The following is a 17,969-nucleotide window of genomic DNA, read 5'->3' on the forward strand; positions in this document are numbered from 1 at the left end:
TCTGTACGGTATTTTCACAATAATACCAAAATAGACATCATAATTGGTCAAATGGAGGTTTTTAAGCATCTGTCTCCTCTGGTTGGTGTTCATCAGTAAATAGTGCATGGATCTGTCCTTCTAGTGTTTCCACATGTATTCTTTGTAATTGCAAACCTTGATGGTCAAGACAATTCAAGCTTCCAGAGATCTAACATCCTCAGGATTTTCTACAAGCCTATTTGCCAACTAGACTTGATTTCTAGCTTCTGTTTCCAGTTGGCCAATTCCAAAGACAAAAGTCTTGTCACAATGTCATTCATGTTGTCAACTCCAGGAGTGATCTGGACTGGTCTCTGGGTGGCACAAAGGAGAAGACTTTGATGCTACTGACCCCACAGGATCAAGGACAGCCTGGTACTCTCTCGGCCTGACAGCCCAAAGACTGGAGTCTGGAATCATTGCCTGGATCCAAACTGAACTCAGCACCCTCCCTGAGGCCCTAGGCATGATTAGTTCTGACCTCCATGGGACCCACATTCCAGCCTCCATCCCTTTCACTGTTACCAGGAAACAGAAGGGCCACCATGTTGGCTCAGACTGGACCAATCCAGTGTGTCTCTTCTAAGTGAACTAATTCCATTCGTAAGGTCACACCCTTATGACTTCATGACCTCCCCAAGACCCTACTTCCTAACACTAGTCACAATGGAGGTTAGCATTTCAAAACACATATGAATTTCGAAAGGTACACAAGAATTGAACTGGACACTTTAGTGATGGATGATCCACTGCTCTTTGAGGCCAGAAGCAATGCTTGCTTCCGTTTATAGCTAGCATCCAGTCCGTACCTACCTGCACACATCTAAGAGTCCCAGGAAATGAGGCATTGTTAGCTAAGCAGAAATTGGAAAAAAAAAAATCCCTTTAAATCTCTCTTATGAACTTCAATTATCTGTCTAGACGCAGTCTATCCCAAAAGATTTAGTTCATGCAGCATTTATTCCTAGAATCCCTCCTACTGAGGAAAACATTAGAACTTCCTGAAGTTTAATTCTGATCCATCATCCACAATGGAAAGATCTGCTCTAACAGTGTGGGCACCAGGTCTCTAGTGGAAGAAACACTTATTTTTACTTTTGCGCAACAGGACAATTTGCTGTGTGCAAATTCCGTCCTTAATCTGCCCTTTTCCAAGGCAGTAATAACAAATGTTGTTATGGGAATTACATTTTTCACATGATTAGGTTATATAGCAGACTAATCACTTTTGCTTTTATGAAGAGAGAAGCCTACCACACTGCTGGTGTTGTTACTGGAGATTGTCAACTAAACAATGTAAGCTGGGCTGTTTATGTAAGTCCCTAATTACTGCCAGGATTTGTACAGAAAGGTAGAGTTAATGGTCTCTTCTGTCATATCTCTTTTGCAATGTGATGACTTTTGTGAGCATCATTCTTCTAATTACATAATGTAACTAATGCACTCTGTCAAGGAAAAAAAATAGATAACTAAATAATGATGAGTCAAAACCTCCTAATTAAGACCTGAGTGCAAGAAATGAGGCCAAGCTGCTCAGAGCACAGTGATAATCATTAGTGGATGTCTCTGAAACAAGTTGTGCACGAATATACTAGGGGAAGCTGAATGCTGGGGGCTCACAACTGTAATCTTAGCTACTCAAGAGGCTGAGGTTCAAAGCCAGCCTGGGCAGGAAAGTCCATGAGATTCTTACCTCTAACAACCAGAAAACTGAAAGTGGTACTGTGGCTCAAATTGGTAGAGTGCTAGCCCGGAGCAAAAGGGCAAGGATAGCACCTAAGACAAGTTTGAGCACCAAGACCAACAACAATAGCAAATCCTAAACATCCTTATCAGGATATTCTAGATCCTTTGGGTCTTTAGGACTTCAACATTATTAGCAATGGAATGCTAAATTAGATCATTTCACATATGGAAATAAATTGTTTTAAGTGGGTTCCAATCCCACCTTTCATATCTCTAGATCCCTTCCAGATCCATAAATAGTTTTTATTTATTTTTATTTATTTATTTTTTATTGTGAAAATACTGTACAGAGGAGTTACAATTACATGGGCAAGATAATGAGTACATTTCTTTTTTTTGGGGGGGGGTTGGGGGGGTCTGGTCGTGGGGCCCCTCAGCTCTTCAGCTCAAGGCTAGCGCTCTACCACTTGAGCCACAGCACCACATCTGGCTTTTTTCTTTTTGCTTATGTGGTGCTGAGGAATCAAACTCAGGGCCTCAGGCATGCAAGGCAAGCGCTCTACCACTGAGCCACCTTCCCAGCCCATAATGAGTACATTTCTTATCAAGCATTGTAACCTCCTCCTTTGTTTCCCGTTTTTAAAAGTGGATGTTTTCCAAGGTTAAGAACCACATGATTATCTCCATTGATGCAGAAAAAGCTTCTGATAAAATATAACATTCATTCATGTTAAAAGCCCTGGAGAAAATAGGAATAGAAGGAAAATTCCTTAAAACAATAAAAGCCATATACAACAGACCATTAGCCAATATTATACTTAATGGGGAAAAACTACAATCAATTCTCCTAAAATCAGGAACAAGGCCAGGATGCCCACTCTCACCACTCCTCTTCAATATAGCTCTGGAATCCTTACCCAGAGCAATAAGGCAAGAAAAAGACATTAAAGGGATCCGCATAGGCAAGGAAGTAGTTAACTATCCCTTTTTGCAGATGACAAGATACTATATCTCCATGATCCCAAAAACTCCACCCTCAAACTCTTAGAACTTATAAACCACTTCAGCAAAGTAGCAGGATACAAAATTAACCCACAAAAATCAGTTGCCTTAAAAAAAAATCAGTTGCCTTTCTGTACACCAACAATGTACAAGCAGAAAGGGAAATCAAGGAAACAACCCCAGTCACAATAACCTCAAAAAAATAAAATATTTAGGAATCAACCTAACCAGACATACAAAAGAACTATTAAATGAAAACTATAAAAACTTAAAGAAAGAAATTATAGAAGACACCAGGAAATGGAAAGATCTTCCATGTTCTTGGACAGGCAGACTTACTTTAGTGAAAAATGGCCAAAATTGATATACAAATTCAATGCAATTCCCATTAAAATCCCAATGACGTTCATTGCTGAAATATAGAAAACAGTCCAAAAATTCATATGGAACAACAAAAGACCTGGAATAGTCAAAACAATTCTAAGAGGGATCTTGATGCCAGACTTCAAACTCTACTATAGAGTCATAATAACAAAGACAGCTTGGTACTGGCACAAAAACAGACCCGAAGACCAATGGAATAGATTAGAAGATCCAGAAATAAAAACACAAGCATATAGTCAGCTGATATTCAACAAAGGAGCCAAAGACATACAGTGGAAAAAAAATGTACCTCTTCAACTACTGGTGCTGGGAAAACTGGGCAGCCATATGCGGAAAACTAAAAGTGAACTCCAGCCTGTCACCATGCACTAACATCAACTCAAAATGGATTAAAGACCTTACCATCAAACCTGAATCTCTGAAACTACTGCAGGACAGAGTAGGAACGACACTTGAACTTATAGGCACAGGCAGGAACTTCCTGAACAGAGTCCCAGGATCACAACAAATTGGAGTGAGACTGGACAAATGGGACTACCTTAAAATAAAAACTTTCTGCACAACTAAAAACATAGCAACCAAACTATAAAGACAACCAACTAACTGGGAAAAGATATTTACCAGCAATGTATCAGACAAGGGGTTAATATCCAGTTATACAGGGAACTCAAGAAACTAATCCCTCCCAAACCTAACAAACCAATTTCTAAAAGGGCAAGGGAACTAAAGAGAGACTTCTCAGAAGAAGAGATAAAAATGGTAAAGAAACACATGAGGAAATGTTCACCATGCCTGGTTGTAAAGGAAATGCAAATAAAGACAACTCTGAGATACCACCTTACCCCAGTCAGAATGTCCCAAATCCTCACGTCAGCCAACAACAAATGCTGGAGGGGATGCGGAGAAAGAGGAACCCTATTACACTGCCGGTGGGAATGTACACTTATACGACCACTTTGGAAAGCAGTCTGGAGAATCCTCAGAAAGCTAAATATTGACCTCCCTTATGACCCAGTCATACCACTCCTAGGAATCTATCCTGAACAACAGGAACCAGGATACAAGGACACATGCATTTCCATGTTCATTGCAGCACTGTTTACAATAGCCAGGATATGGAAACAACCCAGATGCCCCACTACATATGAATGGATCCAAAATTTGTGGTACCTATATACAATGGAATATTATGCAACCATTAGAAAGGACAAAATAATGGCATTCTCAGGGAAATGGATGGAACTAGAAAAAGTCATGCTGAGTGAGGTAAACCAAGAGCAAAGAGACAAACAGCACATAGTTTCCCTGATAAGTGGATGTTAAATCCAAAACATAAGGAGATGCGACAAAGTAAACAAGACTCGGGAAACAAAGCACCTCACTCATCTAGTCCTATCATTACTAAATGAACCTGTGCTGCTGACCACATATATGGCATATAGGTGCGCATCTGAGGGAAACTAGGAGGAGGACACAGAAACAAAGGGAAACAGGAAAACATACATCAGCGGGACCCATCAGCTGTACTGGACATTGATCAAAAAGCACTAAGCAACTCAATGACAGCGATGGGAGGGAGGGAATGAGCGAGAAAGGGGGAGCAGTGGACACTAAGCAAAGGGAAAGAAATGTACATATCATCCGATGTGGAAGAAATAACTGTATTCTCAAAGCTCATAGAATTCATAAACTTTATAGACCACGATAAAGACAATTTGCCCCATATAGCTTAGAATGTGTTTGTGACTTTAACTAAGTATCATTATCTCACAATACTGTGAAATTTATGTAATCAATCACAATAAAAAAATTGCTATAAAAAAGCCCTCCCAAAAAAGTGTATCTTTGAGCTGGGCACTGGTAGCTTATGCCTATTAATTATGCCTTCTAGTTACTCAGGAGTTGAAATCAGAAGCATCACAGTTTAAAGCCAGTCCAAGCAAACAAATTACAAAACCTCACTTCTTATAAAGTGGTGCATACCTGTCATCCCAGCTATAGAGGGGCTAGGATCCAGAGGATTATGTCTCAAGGCTAGCCCAGGCAAAAAAGTTAGAGACTCCAATCTCAACAGAAAATAAGGAGAGTGGCTGGCTATTCCACCTATGTCAGGAAGTTTAAATAGGAGGATCATAATCCCAGCTGGCCCAGGGAAAAAGCAAGGGTTTATCTCAAAAATACTCACAGCAAAAGAGGTTGGTAACATGATTGAAGTGATAGAAGACCTGCCTAGCAAGTGCAAAGGCTTGAGTTCAAACTTCAGGACTGCTCTGAAGGAAGGAAGGAAGGAAGGAAGGAAGGAAGGAAGGAAGGAAGGAAGGAAGGAAGGAAGGAAGGAAGGAAGGAAAGAAGGAAGGAAGGAAGGAAGGAAGGAAGGAAGGAAGGAAGGAAGGAAGGAAGGAAGGGAGGAAGGAAGGGAGGAAGGAAGGGAGGGAGGAAGGAAGGAAGGAAGGAAGGAAGGAAGGAAGGAAAGGGAAGGCAGGCAGGCAGGCAGGCCACTTGGAGGTCAGCAGTCCAAACTCAAGCTGTGAGCAGGGCCATGCTCCCCCTGAAGGCCCTAGAGAAGAATCCTCTTCCTAGTTCTGTTGGCTCCTGCAACCCTGCTGTTCTTGGCTCCACATTCTTCTCAGATAGGTAAACTGGTGGCTCACAGGAATCAGATCACAAAGCCCAGTCCTGTGCCATCAGGGCCAGGGATTCTTCAGGATATAGCACAAGTGCCTCTCATGTGGGGAGGGAGCTCATGTTCCCAAAGAGTCAGGAGCATGAACCCTATTCCACTCACTATTTGCTTCAGCGCATTGCACACTTGTAGCTCCATCTTGCTCTGGGATTAGGATCAGCCTGCCCTAGTTCATATATTATGCTAAGTTGTGGGAAGGAAAGATGATAGACTCAATGCATAGGAAAGATGATAGACTCAATGCATAGGAAACAGTTACCAATCTGAAGCCTTGGAAAACATACATACATACTTATGTGCACATATACTTAGTAAAAAGAAGTCATTTTCCAATCTCTTCTTCATATCCTCTATTTATTCATCAGCCTTTTTGACTCCTTAATCCTTTTAGTACTTTTTGCAACGTTGTTAATATAATTCACATACAATTAATTCACCCATTTTAAAGTACACAATTTTTCAATCTGCAGTACTGCAAAAAATAATAAATGAAGTCTTCAATTTAATAGTTTTCAGGGTGTTTTTTATATCCACAAATCAACATCACAATCTTGTATGCAGAACATTTCATCACTCCAAAAATAAACCCTATGCCCATTAGCAGTCATCCTCTATTCTTATTTCCTCATCCTAAGCCCACAGCAACCAATGATCTGCTTTGTTTATCTGTGGATTTGCCTATACTAGACACTTCATATGAAGGCAATATGTAGCCTTTTGTGCCTGACTCTTCCATGTTGAATGGCATTTTCAAGATTCATTATAGCATATATCAGTAACATCATTCTTTTTATAATTGATTAATATTCTATTGTATGGACACATCACATTCTGCTTACCCTTTGAGTTGCTTTCCCTTTGGGGCTTTTATTAATATTGCTATGAACACACCTGTAAACTTTTTTGTGCAGACATATGTTTTAAGTTCTCTGGGAAAGAAACCTAGGAGTAGCTCTAGGCGATCATATGATAGATAACAATGTGTAACGGTTTATATGGAATTGATTAATCATTTCCCCAAAATATCAGTACCATTTCTTTTGCAAGAGTAATAAGTTTCCTTGTTTTTTGTTTTGTTTTTTTGTTTTCCGAGGGCTGAGGACCGAACCCAGGGCCTTGCATGCACCGGGTGGGCGCCCTTCTGTTGGGCTAAACCCCCAGGCCCAAGAGTAATAAGTTTCTCTCTGTTTAATTCACTCTTCTTTTAGGTTTTGTTATATGTACAGCTGAATCTAATTATAACTGGTACCGGTGGCCCTTCAGACTTCAATGCTGCTGGGCACCAGTGGCTCACACCTGTAATCCTAGCTACTCAGGTGGCTGAGATCTGAGGATCATGGTTCAAAGGCAACCTGAACGAGAAAGTCCATGAGACTCCTATCTGTAATTAACCACCAGAAAATCACAAGTGAAGCTATAGCTCAAAGTGGTAGAGTGGGACTGGGAATGTGGCTCAGTGGTAGAGTGCTTGCCTAGCATGCATGAAACTCTAGGTTCAATTCCTCAGTACCACATAAACAGAAAAGGCCAGAAGTAGCTCTGTGGCTCAAGTGGTAGAGAGCTAGCCTTAACCACAGAGTGGCTCAGGACAGGCCCAGACCCTGAGTTCAAGCCCCAGGACTGGCTAAAAAAGTAAAAGTGGTAGAGTGCTGACCTTGAGCACAAAAGCTCAAGGACAGCACCCAGGCCCTGAGTTCAAACTCCATGACTGATAAAAAAAAAAAAAAAAAAAAACTTCCATGCTTTGGAAAGAAGGATATATGCTCTTGTTTCCAGAGTGTGCCTCCTCTGCCCAGAGGCTGGAGGAACAAGAACTACATTCTTATTCTTCTTCCTCTACCACAGAGCCCAGGATGGGTCCAAACCCCACAGAAATGATTTGAATACTTTCAGAGGGATGTACCAATCTATGGGCTAGCATAAATGTAAAGAACATCCAGGAAAGTCACCAGCTTTCTCCCTATCAGGTACTGAGAATTTCCTCTTTCCAGCACCAGTCATTCAGCTTCATTATAGAAAACTTAGCTTCTGGTGAAGTTTATTTGGAGAAACACTAGGTGTTGCTGGTTTCCCATGAAAAGAAATATCACTAGGATTCATTCAGTCATACTTGAAGTGAATTGGAAGAATTTCCATCCTTGATTTTTTTGCTTTTGCTAAAGTTCTTCCCAGACAGAAAATTATACAAATACATATATTACTGTAGGCAGAATGATAACCCCCAATCTCATATACACAGACATCAGTGTCCCAAACCCACAAAACATGTATGGTACTAATCAAAGGGAAGTGGAAGTTGCTAATTGGCTGACTTTAAAATAGGGAAAACTGGTGTGGTGGCATACGCCCTACAAGACCTAGCTACTTAGGAGACTGAAGCAGGAAAATTGCTTTAGTCCATGGATTCAGGGATAATCTGGGCAACATAGCAAGGGTTTATGATGAAGATAAATAAATAAAATAGGGAGATTATCCTGGATTCTCTGAGTATGTATAAGGTTAGTCACAAGGCTCCTTAAGAATGGAAGGCAGGCTGGGAAGGTCGCTCAGTGGTAGAGCGCTTGCCTTGCATGCATGAGGCCCTGGGTTCGATTCCTCAGCACCACATAAACAGAAAAAGCCGGAAGTGGGCACTGTGGCTCAAGTGGTAGAGCACTAATCTTGAATAGAAGAGATGAGGGACAGCACCCAGGCCCAGAGTGTAAGCCCCACAACTGACAAAAAAAAAAAAAAAAAAAGGAAGGCAGAGACAGAAGAGAATCAAAGATGTGAATATGGAATAAACCCACAGAGAGATGGGACACTGTCAGTGTTCAAGATGAAAGAAGGAATCCCAGGAAAGAGAATGCAGAAGGCTTCTGGATGATGGGAAAACTGAAGAATAGACCACAATCCTTCCAATACCTTTATTTTTAGCCTGGTAAGACACATTCGCATTCTGACCTTCAGGATGTATCACAAGTTTACAGTAATTTATTGCGACAGCAATAAAAAAATATATGTATATGTATATATATATGAGTAATATTTATACACACTCCATTCTGGAAGTCTGAACACACTTCTCAGGAAGACAGTGGGGTGCAGGGTGGGACTGGGTGATAATGTACCCACATGCAGTTCATGGACTATGTTACCTAATAAATCTGATGACAGTCATTAGTAATAAGTCCATTTTTCCAAGGACTTTCAACACATGTTTGATCTAATCATCACAGTAATTCTGAGAGGAGTTGCTTCCCTTTGTGATTAAACACAATGAGTCACAAGAGCAGAAGCAGCATCTTGTTTTAATCTCTTTTAGGAGCTGTCCCTCCCTGTTACAAATCATCCTTCCAAAGAACCTGGGTACAAGAAGCAAAAAGCCCACTTTCCTGAAGACAGTTGTGATTTTGTAGGTGTTGTGCCACTGTGCCTAGCACTTCCGGAAAGAGTTCCCAGAACACAAACGAAGGGCAGTTTTCTACCATCAGGCTTCTTTCTGGGTGTCTGGTTCAATGTGTGCCAATCAGTATGATGGGTTTTGTACCAATTGTTCCTTCTACATGGAATGTTGGTTTTGAAAATCTTTAAATGGTTGCTCATCATCAAAGAGTCATGGTTTAGCCTAAGTGTCACCTTTGCAAAATTATATTCCACTATGATAAAAAATAACACAGCCAGAACTTGGGAGGGGGAGGGGAGGGAGAGATGCAGGTGTGAAGGAAGCAGGGCTGACCCCAGGTATTGAACAAGATTGGTACCAGGTGATATAACGATACATGGGGCTCACTAGACCTCACTTTACTTTCAGTTCCCTGGCTCTTTCAACATTCTGCTGTTTCACCTGCCTGAGGCCCTTTAGGCAAGTTTGTGGCCTCCCCCCTGCTTCCACTGCCCTTCTCCCCTCCCCTCTGCTCCAGGCCAGCTCACTTCCCTTCAGTGTTCTTGCACATTCTCCTTCCCTAAGGAAGCCTTTCCTGACTTAATTTAAATTCCAAATATCCTGAGTTACAATTAACAACCCAAACTTTGGGGGTTCAGGTGACGACAGAGCCCAGAGTTCATGTCAGGTTTGATCCAGGCCTCAAAAAGTACTGAGACTTGGAACTGGCGCTGTAGCTCAAGTGGTAGAGCGCTCGCCTTGAGCTGAAGAGCTGAGGGACAGCGCCCAGGCCCAGAGTTCAAGCCCCACGACTGACAAAAAAAAAAAAAAGATTATATATAAAAAGTACTGAGACTTACTTATCTCTCCATCTTTTTGTTTCATTATCTCCAAGTTGTCTCTCTGTCTCCTCTGAAAAGCTCGTGTTTCATGGTGACAAGATGGCTGCAGCAGCTCCAGATTGTTCCCTTTAAACCTAACAGGAAAAATGGATTTACTTCTCCAAAAGTACTGTGAAACAGTCCCAGCGTTTAGGCTTACTGGTTTGGATGACTTAATGTCTCTAGATATATTCCTATTTAAGAACCAATCATTGGTCACTATTCTATGCCCATTGTCCTGTTTCTTGGCCCAGGGTAGATATCCAATTGATTTTTTTTTCAATAACTACGTTACTAAAAAGATAAAACAGCGGGATACATTTTTGTTGTTGTTGTTAGTCATGGGCCCTGAACTCTGGGCCTGGGCACTGTCCCTCAGCTCTTTAGCTCAAGGCTAATGCTCTACCACTTGAGCCATAGCGCCACTTCTGCCTTTTTCTGCTTATGTGGTACTGAGGAATCAAACCCAGGGCCTTATGCATGCAAGGCAAGCGCTCTACCACTGAACCACCTTCCCAGCACAGCAGGATACATTTGCTTTTTAATCTTTTTAAAAAAGTTTCTCAGAAGTGGCACTGTGACTCAATTGGTAGAGCACTTGCCTTGAGCTGAAGAGCTCAGGGACAGCATCCAGGCCCAGAGTTCAAGCCCCATGACCAACAACAACAACAAAAAAAAAAAGAGTCTAGGCTTTTTGAGCTGGGCACTAGTGGCTCACACCTGTAATTCTAGCTACTCAGAAGGCTGAGATCTGAGTTCAAAGCTAGCCCAGGCAGGAAAGTCCATGAGATCTTATCTCCAATTAACCACCAGAAAACTGGAAGTGGTGCTGTGGCTCAAGTGGTAGAGCACTCACCTTGAGATGAAGAGTTCAGGGACAGGACAGTGAGCAGGCCCAGAGTTCAAGCCCCACAACCAACCAAAAAAAAAAAAAAAAAAAAAAGCTAGAAGTAGAACTATGGCATAAGTACTAGTCTTGAGAAAAAAGCTCAGGGACAGCACCCAGGTCCTGAATTCAAACCCTAGAACCCACACAAAAGAAAAGGGAAAAAAAGGAAAAAAGTTTATCTTACCAAGCCAGATAAATGAGCACTCAACCATCCCACAAGACTCTCATGATCCTCCTATGGAATGTTCTGGTGCATTGGCCCCATTTTATCTATCACTACCTGAAATTGTTGCCTGTGTACTGTATCAGAGTTGTGACACTTGGCTCTACCTTATCACTTTATGTATCACCAACATCTGTAACAAATGTTTGTTCATTGAATGAACGAGGCCCCAAAATTTATATTGATGGCTTTGAATTCTTTGCGGAGCACCACATTTATAACAAGGCTGCTTCCCCTTACAGGACTCCCCTCCAATTCAACACATCCAAACGCAAAATATCCAGAATCCATTCTGACACCCTCCTCCAGAAATTGTTCTTCCTTCTTTTGTCCATTATTTTAGTGGAAGTAAAATTTAACAAGATTCAAACTCCTTTATCCCTGGTCTTCTTGGACACCCTCTCTGGTAGTTTCCTGCTCCTTTTATGGTTGTTTCTGTTTATGTGTTCTTCTCAATACCTATTTACCAGCTAATAAAAGATTTAATAAAATACTAAAAGAACTCCATCACAGAGTTTAAAAACAAAAACAAAAAAAGAACAAAAAAGAAAACAGGATCTTGCTATGTAACCCATGTTGGCCTCAAACCCAAGATCCTCCTATCTCAGCCTCCTGAGTCCTATGATTACAGCAGTATACCACCATGCCTACATCCTATGGTTCTTGCTCTGGAAGTAAGAAAATACAAATATAGAATGGAAGATAGTAAAGACAAACTCTGAAGAACTAGATTTGGATTATACAGGTTGAAATCAGTCCATTCATTTGATTCTTTGCTTTTTTATATTTCTCTCTTTATTTCAGGCTTGGGGATCACATCTGCTAAGCAATTGTTCTGTCGCTGAGCTACATATCCAGTCTTAAATTCATGATTTCTAAAATGTGTACGTGTATGTATGGACACATAGGTACATGCATATGTATTTTCAATACATTCCTGCATTTCCTGGTTCTGACTGCTATAAGGACCTAGAAAAAATTAACAGAGCTGGGAATGTGGCTTAGTGGTAGAGTGCTTGCCTCGCATGCATGAAGCCCCGGGTTCAATTTCTCAGTACCACATCAACAGGAACAGCCAGAAGTGGGACTGTGGCTCAAGTGGGAGAGTGCTAGCCTTGAGCAGAAGAAGCTTGGGGACAGTTCCTAGGCCCTGTGTTCAAGCCCCAGAACTGGGGAAACAAAGAATAAATGAACAAACAGGTGATGAAGGAGACAGAAATCAGAATTAATTTCTTTTTCTTTTTCTTTTGTGCCAATACTAGGGCTTGAACTGAGGACCTGAGTGATATCTTTGAGCTTTTTTGCTCAAGGCTAGATTTTGTGGTAAATTGAAGATTAGAGTCTCAAGATTTTCCTGCCCAGGCTGTCTTTGAACTGAGATCCTTACATCTCAGCCTCCTAAGTAGCTAGGATTACAAGTATGGATCGCCATACTTGTAATTAATTTTGATCCCACTTATCTAGACTGGACAAAGCCCTGGCTTCCACTCCAAGCTCCACTAATAATAATAATACTTTTAATTGAATCTTTAAAGAATAAAGGTCATGATGCCTATCTGCACTTTACTCTCCAATGGTTCAGAAAAATATACGTGTGTGCAGAGAGCACTAGCAAAAGGCTAAATAAAGCAAATGGAACAAGACCTCAATATGGGAGTCTGGGTAAAGGATGCAAGTATTTCTTTACTACTCTTGAATCTTTTCAATGGATACGAAATTATTTCCCCAAACATTTTCCTCAGTAGGACAGGTGCCGCCCTTGACCTTCTTCTATGCATTCTCTATGTCACCCACACCTCACCCATCGCACTGGCTCCCAGATCTCTCTCTCATCTCTCTCCTCTTCACTGTGTTCTGCAGTTCCCCCAAACTACTTTCAACTCATTTCTGGTTATCTCCACCCACATGTGCTCCATGCTTAGTACACTCGGTCCAGACATCAGCTTTTCTTCTCTGAGATGGGAACCATCCCTCCCTGCTGCTGAGATTGGAGCTCAGAAGTCACACTCCCTTTGCCACGATCTTGGGAACAGGAAGGCACAGCACCTGGTGGCTTCCAGCCCACATGTTCCTGTTAGAGCCACGCAGAACAATGAAAGCCTCACTCACCACCCACGCAACTCTGTTCCTAATTCTAACTTCTGTTGGAATCTCGATTTCCTCTGGCACGAGTTGCAAGAGGAGCATTGTTTTTAGCAAACGGGTCTCTGCCGCTCAGGAAGCTGAATTGAGGACACTGGAGCCAACACTGGATGAGATAATCGGCTAGGATCTGCTATACATGCCCTTCTCTTCTCACTGCTACTATCCATCCAAGTCGCTAGGACCAGCCGGTCTCTTTCAAAGATAGGTTCAAATGTGCTTCACCTTAGTTCCCTGATTGCTTGCAGGTTCAGTGTCCTATATGTATCTCCCTTGTTCTCTGCCATTCTAGTGTTGTAACCCAATCAGCAAGAAAATGAAGGACACCACAATTAAAAAGCCAAATTATAGGAGTCTTTCTTTTTTTGGCAGTGCTAGGGCTTGAACTCAGGGAGTTGTCCATGAGCTCTTTTGCTCAAGGCTAGCACTCTACCACTTTGAGCCAGTTTTTGAGGGATTATTTAGACTTTTCTGCCCAGGCTGGCAATCCTCAGATCTCAGCCTCCTGGGAAGCGAGGCTTACTTATTGCAAAGGCCAGAGACTGCATGGGAGTATAGGCTTCCCAAATCAGACAGCATGGAGACAGCTCAGAGTTAGTCTTTTAAGGACAAAAACCACATCCTTTATGGCAAGCAATGTAGAGAGCTTTTTTGGTTCTGCAAAGCATATACAAAAACAAAACTGACAGTGGAATCAAGCTAGTCCTCAATAACAAAGTATACCACAGAAATTACTCAAATACATGGAAATTGAACAGCACACTTCTAAGCAACACCTGGGTAACAGAAGAAATTAAAGAAGAAATTAAAAAGTTCCTACAATTCAATGAAAATGAAGAAATACCACAAAGAAACTTGTGGGACACAGCAAAAGCAGTGCTGAGGGGCAAATTTATTGCCCTCAGTGCCCACATCAAGAAAATAGAGACAGCCCAAGTAAATAATGTCATGTTGCAATTAAAACAGCTAGAAAAACATGAAAAAATGGAACCTAAAGTTACTAGACAGAGCCCGATAATCAAACTAAGAACAGAAATTAGTGAAATAGAGAATAGGAAAATCATAGATTAAAATTAATAAAACAAAAAGCTGGTTCTTTGAAAAAATAAATAAAATTGATAGACCATTGGCAAGATTAATTAAGAAAAGAAGAGAGGAAACCTAAATTAACAAGATCAGGGATGCCACAGGAAAAATCACAACAAAGTACCCAATATATCCAAACAATTATAAAGGACTATTTTCAAAAGTTATACTCTCTAAAGAAAGAAAACGTGGCAGAAATGGATGCATTTTTACAGAAATACAAGTTGTCCAAACTGAGCAAAGAAGAAGGAAGTGAATTAAATAAGCCAATATCTTACAACAAGATACAGGAAGCAATCAGAAGTCTTCCAACAAGGAAAAGCCCAGGACCAGATGGATTCACAACAGAATTCTATAAGACCTTTAAAGAAGAATGAATACCCATACTCCTCAAGCTCTTCAGAGAAACAGAGAAGGAGGGAGCTATCCCAACTCATTCTACGATGCCAATATCACACTCATCCCCAAACCAGGCAAAGACCCAACCAAAAAAAAAGAATTACAGGCCAATTTCCTTGATGAGCACAGATGCAAAGATCCTTAACAAGATTCTAGCTAACAGAATCCAGAAACACATAAACAAAATCATACACTACGACCAGACAGGTTTCATCCCAGAGATGCAAGGATGGTTTAACATACGTAAATCAATAAATGTAATCCAACACATCAACAGAGCCAAGGTCAAGAATCACATGATTATCTCCACAGATGCAGAAAAGGCTTTTGATAAAATACAACATTCATTCATGTTAAAAGCTCTGGAGAATATAGGAATAGAAGGAACGGTCCTTAAAACAATAAAAGCTATATGCGACAGACCAATAGCCAATATTATACTTAATGGGGAAAAGCTACAACCAATTCTCCTAAAGTCAGGAACAAGGCAAGGATGCCCACTGCCTCCACTCTTCTTCAATATAGTCCTGGAACCCTTAGCCAGGGCAATAAGGCAAGAAAAAGACATTAAAGGGATCCACATAGGGAAAGAAGAAGTTAAACTATCCCTTTTTGCAGATGACATGATACTATACCTTCATGATCCCAAAAACTCCATCTCCAAACTCTTAGAAATTATAAATCACTTCAGCAAAGTAGCAGGATACAAAATCAACCCACAAAAATCAGTCGCCTTCCTGTACACTGACAATGTACAAGCAGAGAGGGAAAATAAAAGAAGCAATCCCATTCACAATAACCTCCCAAAAAATAAAATATTTAGGAATTAACCTAACCAAAGCTGTAAAAGAACTACTTAATGAAAACTATAAAAAAATTAAAGAAAGAAATTACAGAAGACACTAGGAAATGGAAAGACCTTCCATGCTCTTGGATAGGCAGGCTTAATATAGTGAAAATGGCAATATTGCCAAAATTAATATACAAATTCAATGCAATTCCTATTAAAATCCCAATGACATACATTTCTGAAATACAGAACAGTCCAAAAATTCATATGGAACAACAAAAAAACCTAGAATAACCAAAGCAATTCTAGGAAAAAAAGACAACATGGGAGGGAACTCGATGCCTCTACTCTCGATGCCTCAAACTCTACTATAGAGCCATAATAACAAAGACAGCATGGTACTGGCACAAAAACAGACCCGAAGACCAATGGAATAGAATAGAAGATACAGAAATAAAACCTCATACATACAGTCAGCTGATATTCAACAAAGGAGCCAAAGACATACAGTGGAAGAAACACAGCCTCTTCAACCACTGGTGCTGGGAAAACTGGGCAGCCACGTACAGAAGACTAAAAGTGGCCCCAGCCTATCACCAGACACCAACAACAACTCAAAATGGATTAAAGACCTTAACATCAAACCTGAATCACTGAAACTACTGCAGGACAGAGTAGGAACGACACTTGAACTTATAGGCATAGGCAGGAACTTACTGACCAGAGTCCCAGGGTCACAACAAATTGGAGAGACTTGACAAATGGAACTACCTTAAAATAAAAACTTTCTGTACAGCTAAAACTATAGCAACTAAACTATAAAGACAACCAACTAACTGGGAAAAGATATTTACCAGCAATGTATCAGACAAGGGGTTAATATCCAGTGTATACAGGGAACTGAAGAAACTAATCCCTCCCAAACCTAATAAACCAATTACTAAAAGGGCAAGGGAACTAAAAAGAGATTTCTCAGAAGAAGAGATAAAAATGGCAAAGAAACACATGAGGAAATGTTCACCATCCCTGGTTGTGAAGGAAATGCAAATCAAGACAAACCTGAGATACCACCTTACCCCAGTCATAACGGCCCACATCCTCAAGTCAGCCTATGACAAATGTAGGAGGGGATGCAGAGAAAGAGGAACTCTACTGCATTGCTTGTGGGAATGTATACTAATACAACCACTTTGGAAAACAGTCTGGAGATACCTCAGAAGGCTAGATATAGACCTCCCCTATGACCCAGCCATATCACTCTTAGGCATCTATCCTGAACAACAGGAACCAGTATACAAGGACACATGCACCTCCATGTTTATTGCAGCACTGTTCACAATAGCCAGAATATGGAAACAACCCAGATGTCCCACCACAGATGAATGGATCCAAAAATTGTGGTATCTATACACAATGTAATATTATGCAGCCATTAGAATGGATAAAATAATGGCATTTGCAGGGAAATGGATGGAGGTAGAAGAAATCATGTTGAGCGAGGTAAGCCAAGAGCAAAGAGACAAACGGCACATGGTCTCCCTGATAAGTGGATGTTAAATCCAAAATGTTAGGTGATATGACAAAATTAACAAGACTTAAGAAACAAAGAACTTCCACTCATTTGGTCGAATCACTACTAAATAACCCCATGCTGCTGACCACATGTATGGTATGTATGTGCACACAGGAGGGAAACCAGGATGATGACACAGAACTAGAGGGAATCAGGGAAAAACTATAACAGTGGGACCCATCAGCTGCACTGGACATTGACCAAAATGAACTAAGCAACTCAATGGCAGTGATGCGAGGGAGGGAACAAGTGGGAAAGAGGGAACAGCTGATCCTATGCAAAACAAAAGAAATATACATATCATCCAATGTGGAAGAAATAACTGTATCACAAAGCTCATAGAACTCATAAATGTTATAGACCGTGATAGACAATTTGCTCCATGAAAGTTAGAATGTGTTTGTGACTTTAACTAAGCTTCACTATCCCACAATACTGTGAAATTTGGGAAATTATGTAACCACTTAATCACACTAAAAAATGTGAAAAACAAAACTGAGCATTATCAGTAAATATAGTCATCCTAGAATACTGGGTGGCTGGAACATTTTGAGAGATTATTTGCAGAACCTGCTTGAGCAAACAACAGTTCTGGGGTCAGAGGCCCAATTCCTTGGGGGACAAAATGGCATCACTCTGTTAGACTTTAGGCTTAAAGACATAACCTACTTGACTAGCACTTGCCACAGTGAAGAATAGCCAATATTTTTACCTACATCCTGAGGTTACCCTTCATAGGATGCATTTCTAGTTCCTAGGATAAAATAGGACAGATACAACCTAAATGATCTAGGCTTCACCTACAGTTAGCTTAAAATTTAGCCCACAAACACTAGTACCCATAGA

The 17,969-nt window shown here is 40.8% G+C and overlaps 1 protein-coding gene across 4 annotated transcripts in view; it reads right to left on the reverse strand.

Annotated features, from left to right (window-relative positions):
- The window catches only part of Znf800 (zinc finger protein 800), a 171,581-nt gene that overhangs the window by 129,842 nt on the left and 23,770 nt on the right, over positions 1-17,969 (reverse strand). For all 4 annotated transcript variants that reach the window (XM_069996691.1, XM_069996692.1, XM_069996690.1 and 1 more), the window contains exon 2: positions 10,001-10,116. The gene's annotated coding sequence lies outside the window, so the exon portion shown is untranslated. The remainder of the gene's footprint in view (positions 1-10,000; positions 10,117-17,969) is intronic.

The sequence above is a fragment of the Dipodomys merriami genome, unplaced genomic scaffold (assembly GCF_024711535.1).
Source record: "Dipodomys merriami isolate MVZ:Mamm:240054 unplaced genomic scaffold, mDipMer1.0.p SCAF_5, whole genome shotgun sequence".
NCBI lineage: Eukaryota > Metazoa > Chordata > Mammalia > Rodentia > Heteromyidae > Dipodomys > Dipodomys merriami.